The sequence below is a fragment of the Chlamydotis macqueenii genome, chromosome 4, assembly GCF_036417535.1.
Source record: "Chlamydotis macqueenii isolate bChlMac1 chromosome 4, bChlMac1.mat, whole genome shotgun sequence".
Taxonomy (NCBI): Eukaryota; Metazoa; Chordata; class Aves; order Otidiformes; family Otididae; genus Chlamydotis; species Chlamydotis macqueenii.
Genome location: NC_141559.1, coordinates 70,710,089 through 70,715,827, shown reverse-complemented (window position 1 = coordinate 70,715,827; position 5,739 = coordinate 70,710,089).

Below are 5,739 nucleotides of genomic sequence, written 5' to 3'. Positions count from 1 at the left end.
ATTGAGCAATGCTCTCTGCTCCTCACCCAGCTGGCCTACGCGAGGTGTCCCAGGGTGTCTCACCCTCCTCAAGGTATTGCTGCAAAGGTAAATGCCAAATAAAATGGAAAATTACCAACAAACAGAACAAAAGCAAACCAAAAGCCTTCAATGGAGCCATGGTACATTACATTTCCCCTGCCCCTCAAGCCCTGCCATCCTGCAGACCTTTTTAGGGTGATGAAAGTGTGGACTTTTAAAGCTCCCTGTCAGATCCAAGGATGCTAATTGGCATCTTTCCAATACTTATGGGTTTTCATGAGTGATTGAGCCCTTTCCAATGATTTTTTCCCCCTTACTCTTCCTGATTCGGTTATCCTGGTGCATTATTCTGCCCTTTTTGTGTATTCCCCACCCCCCATTTTGACCTTTAGGGACAAAATTCAATTTATTTGGCTACTTCACAGACAAAATCTAAAGCCTGCCTTAATTTGTAGTTTACTAGCCCTCTGATGTGAGACTACATAGAGAGCCCCTATCTGATCAAACGGCCGGTACCTTGACACAGCCCAATTATGTGAAAATATACCCTTGCTTATCATTTCAAAGATCATATAAGCGGAGAAACTGAAGTAGCTCCCTGTCTGTTTGATTTTCCTGTTCAGACACACTTGTTTAAACAGGCACCGTGAGACTTTTCTGTAATCTTACTTGCAGGAGTTCAAAAAGCGTTTTTGCCTTGAAAGCCCCGAGCCTGGTGATGGCGGCTGCCCCCAGCCTGCTCCCAGCTGGATGAGGCGGGGAAGGGGCGAGGCGGGGATGTCCCCTGCAGCTGAGCTCTTGGCCAGCTGGCTATGAAACGCACCTGTGTCCTGGTATCCCCCCTGCAGCATCCTCCCCCAGCTCTGCCCACCCAGATTGACCCTGTTGCTGAGCTGGTACCCAGCTGGCCATGCAGAAGTCACTTTCCCAGCCTGGGCTCGCTGCATCCTCACAACTTCCTCCCCTCCCAGCAATGCTGCTCCATGCACCTTCCCAGTCTGACCCCACAGCAACCCTCTTCTTATGCCAGCCCTGCTGCATCCCCAATTAGTTGTCCAAGGGAAGCTAGCAGATGTCGTGGGTTTGGATTTTAGCAAAGCTTTTGATGCTGTCTCTCACAGCATCCTTCTGGACAAAATGTCCAGCACACAGATAGACATGTTGACAATACATTGGATGAGCAACTGGCTGATGGGTTGGGTTCAAAGAGTTTTAGTAGATGGGGTTACATCATGCTGGTGGCCAGTCACCAGTAGGGTTCCCTAGGGTTCAATTTTAGGGCCAGTGCTCTTTAATGTTTTTATAAATTATCTGGATGAAGGAATCAAATATACATTAAGTAAGTTTGCCCATGATACTAAACTAGGAGGAGCTGTGGACTTCCTTGAGCTTAGAGAGCCCTTACAGAAAGATTTGGATAAACTAGAGAGCAGGGCAATCATGACCTGTATGAAATTCAACAAGAGCAAATGCTGGATTCTTCACCTGGGATGGGGTAATCCTGGTTACACATACAAACTGAGGAATGGGAGGTTGAAGAGCAGCTCTGTGGAAAGAGATCTGGGGTTTTGGGTTGATCGTAGGTTGAATGTGAGTCAACGCTAAGCTCATGCAGCCCCACTTTGAGTACTGTGTGCAGTTTTGGGTGCCTCAGTATACAAAGGGCATCAAACTATTAGACTGTGCTCAGAGGAAGGCGACCAAGATGGTGAAAGGCTTTGAGGGCAAGACTTGCAAGGAGCAGTTGAGTTCACTTGGTTTGTTCATCCTGGAGAAGAGAAGACTGGGAGAGGACCTCATTGCCATCTATAACTTCCTCTTGGGGGGCAGTGAAGGGGGAGGTGCTGATCTCCTCTCTCTAGTGACCAGCCATGGGACATGGGGAAAAGGAATGAAGCTACATATGGGGGAGGTCAGATTGGACATTACAAAAAGGTTCTGAGAGGGTGGTCAGTCACTGGAACAGGCTTCTCAGGGAAGTAGTCATGGCACCAAGCCTATCAGAGTTCAAAGAGCATCTAGCTGATGCTCTTAGTAATATGATTTAGTTTTACGTAGTCCTGCGAGGAGTAGAGAGTTGGACTCAACAATCCTTGTGGGTTCCTTCCAACTTGAGATATTTTATGATTCTATGATCTCCCTTCCTGGCCCAACTCTGCTGCATTCCTATCCCTCACCTGGCCCTGCAACACCCCTAGTTCCTGGCCCAGACCTGCTGCATTCCCCTTCCTGACCTGGCTCTGCTCCATCCTTCTTCCTCTCCTGGCCCCACTGCATTCACCTTCTCAACTCTGCTCCACCCTGTTAGTCCTGGCCACCTTGGATAGAGTGGGATTTTGTTAAAGCAGCCAGTTGCCAGGTGTTCATCATCCAGCCCATGTTTACGATGCACTGGAGCTGCCAGTAAAAACTGTCCTCGAGACCTGCAATCTGAGTTTTCCTTGTTGCACCCTCCACTGTAAAGCCAAATGTTTTCAGGGAGAAGAAGGTTTGTTTGAGGTCTCACCCCACAGCTCCCCTTGCTTTCCTTCATGAACATCCATAACAGACTCAGAGAGCCAACTACATCCCAGCACAAAGGAGCTGTCTGAACCCACGCGCTCGGTTTCTCCCAGACAGAGCAAAAGCTACCACCTCTCCCTGCTGTCCTTGCCTGGGCCAACATGAACTCATGAGGTAACAGACCTGGCTTCTCCTTCCCATGCTGCTTCCCGAGGGAATACCTGATGAAGGACAGCAGGATCTGTGGGCACTGCATTCATATTTGCTAAAACAACTCTGTGGACTGCAAAGAGTAAGAGCAAAGCCACTCACCATCTTGAGGTGAGATACAGAATCTGGGCTAGCTATAGGAATTGGTGGAAAATGAGATCTATCAAAACAAGAGACTACTCCAATGGTTTCCCCGAAATGCAGTGATCAAAACTCTATGCAAGCCTTCCCTTCCCTTCCCTTCCCTTCCCTTCCCTTCCCTTCCCTTCCCTTCCCTTCCCTTCCCTTCCCTTCCCTTCCCTTCCCTTCCCTTCCCTTCCCTTCCCTTCCCTTCCCTTCCCTTCCCTTCCCTTCCCTTCCCTTCCCTTCCCTTCCCTTCCCTGCCCTGCCCTGCCCTGCCCTGCCCTGCCCTGCCCTGCCCTGCCCTTGGATTCAGATTGGTGTCTGGGTGCCTGTAAAGGACTTTTTCAACTTTCTGGTAATTTCATGGGAGTAGATCTCACTGAAATCCAGGGCAACACTCGGAGTGGAGTATGTAAAATAGGCCTTGCGGATTTTGAGTATTCTTATGCTTTCCCTTTCTAAGAATCTGCAATAATCTTATCTTTAGTAAAGTGACAAAACTAATTATCTGCTAAAGTATATGCAGAACTGGTAAAACACTGAGAAAACCAAATTAAGTACAATAAACAGTCACTGCTTTTGAAAGAACATATTTTCTACTAAGTTTCTTCTTTTGACCATTTTTAATCCTTTTTTTTTTACTCTCAGTTGTAAAGATGTAATAAAATCTACCGTCTCCTGAATGAAAGATACAGAAGATTTCTTCCTTTTCCTTTGATCTAGTTTTATTTATGTTTGTGTCGTGTTTTGGAAGACCAACGTAGAGCAGTCTTTAAAGCAGCTGAGTAGGTCTTCCATGCTGCTTCTATGGGATGCTTTAAATTAAACCACGTTCGAAAGGAACCCATATGCAAATATTTAAAATGCTGAATCTTTTGGTTAGCAGTGCTATCAGGTTGCAGGGTTCAGAAAAACAAATCACTCACTCACAGATAGTGAGAGATACTTGTGAACATGTTGAAGCAGACTGGAGAGGCAGAGACGCTAACAGCAGAATCAGTCAGAGGCTTCTCCAGACCCAAGGATGTAGGAACCGGCTGGGATGCATTCCCTGGCTCAGCACCGTAAGGACAGTGTGTTATTTAAAGATTAGCTTGTAATGACAGTTTTCAGGTATCTTTATGGGAGCTGGTGAAATTACTCAACCCAGTTACTGAAGTAAAATACAATGCAAAACAAAACCAAACCCCTTCTGTGTGGTGCAATCCTCAAAAGCAGAATGCTCCAAGTTCCTGTCGGGATCAGTGGGGACCGAATAACTACAAGCACTCACCACTATCACCATATGGAGCCAAGTGCTCATTCCAACCTGGAGCTTGGCTTTGCCTAAAGGCGGTCGAGCTGGCAAAGTGGCAGGGCCCAAGGACTGCTGTTAAATTGCATGTAAGAGACCAGCTTGCAGATGATGCTATCTTGCAGAAGGCAGTGAAACCATGTGACCGTCAGGCTTCATCACAGCTTTCTGGTTGCGCTGCTTGAAATGGAGGATTTCTCTCTGTGAGTTGCAATCTCCACATCTATCATCACCCTGAGAAGTTTCTGGGTTTATTTATAATGTCTAAGGACTGATGGGTACATCAGATTGCTTAATATGACTTCCTCTGGACATTACAGGCCATTTAGTTTCATGCAGTTGCAACAGCACTGAGTTCAAAAAAGTGTGTGCTTGGACAAAAGACAGCTTCCCAAAAGGTAGCTGGTCTTGAGCTAGAAATACTAAAACATGAAGAAGTCACCATTGAAATTCAGAGATTGTTTCAGTAGTTAATTACCCTTGCAGTAAGAAGCTTGTTGTAGTTCCAGTGTAAGTCTCCGTCCTCAGCTTTCAGCTGCTGTTCCCTGTGACTATCCCTGCTAAATTAAGTGGTGCACAATCTTCCCTCCTGTAAGGAGATGAAATCCTCTCTCATGCTTCCTTTGAGTAGCTGTAACCACCTGGAGCTGCTTCTCCAGCTGTCTGCCCTTGTCCTCAGTCTCTAGACCCATTTGTGTAGGTCTTGTTGACACCCGCTCCAGCGTCATGGTATCTTTCTTAAAGTACAGACATGAGACCTGGCTTTGCCTTTACAGCATGAAATGGTGTACAGTGATGCTGTTTGAGCCTGTTGCTACCCAATGCTTGTGCTCCCCATGTCCCAACATCACTAAACTTCAGGTCTATCACTGGGCAGTCATCTTACTGCTCAAAAAAAGGACAACTTCCTAGGAGCATCCATGCAGACTGCACTTAGGAATTATTTAGATGTTCTCATGATTTACTCAAGGAGCTAAGCTTGCAGGGCTTGCATTCCTCCGTAGGTCTTGAGATCTGGAGAAGCATGCCAGCTCTGCGCAGATGGGCCTTCCCTCTGCCCTTGACACCAGCCTTGATGGGGACCACTCAGAAGCAATTGTAGGCTAAGTTTGAATATGGATCCACTTCTGCTCCTCATGCATGTCTAAAAATATCATGGGATGCGCCATAGCTCACAGATACACGAAAGGACTTTTATTTGTAGATTTCTGAACTAACATCAACAGCTAATCTATTACACTCTATTTCACATTCTGCACTGGTTATTAATCACTTTTCCTCCTTCTTTTAGCATGTCTATGCAGTTTGTATGCTTAGTGTACTCGCCAGCTGAGGGAACAGTAACTATTAAATAGGTTGTAGTACCAGAGATTCTGAAAAAAACCACTCAGCACACAATGCACATATTATCCACTTCTGTGGAAACATACGATTACTGCAGGTCTTATATCTTCCTTTTGCTTTTCACCTCCCAGCATTTGAAACCAGCAGCTTGTTTGGAGGCATATGATGCGTGGCAGCAGAGGACCATGTCCTCTCTCTGTCTCCACAGCCTCCCTTGCTGGGTGTTTGGTCCCAGCCAGGCACAA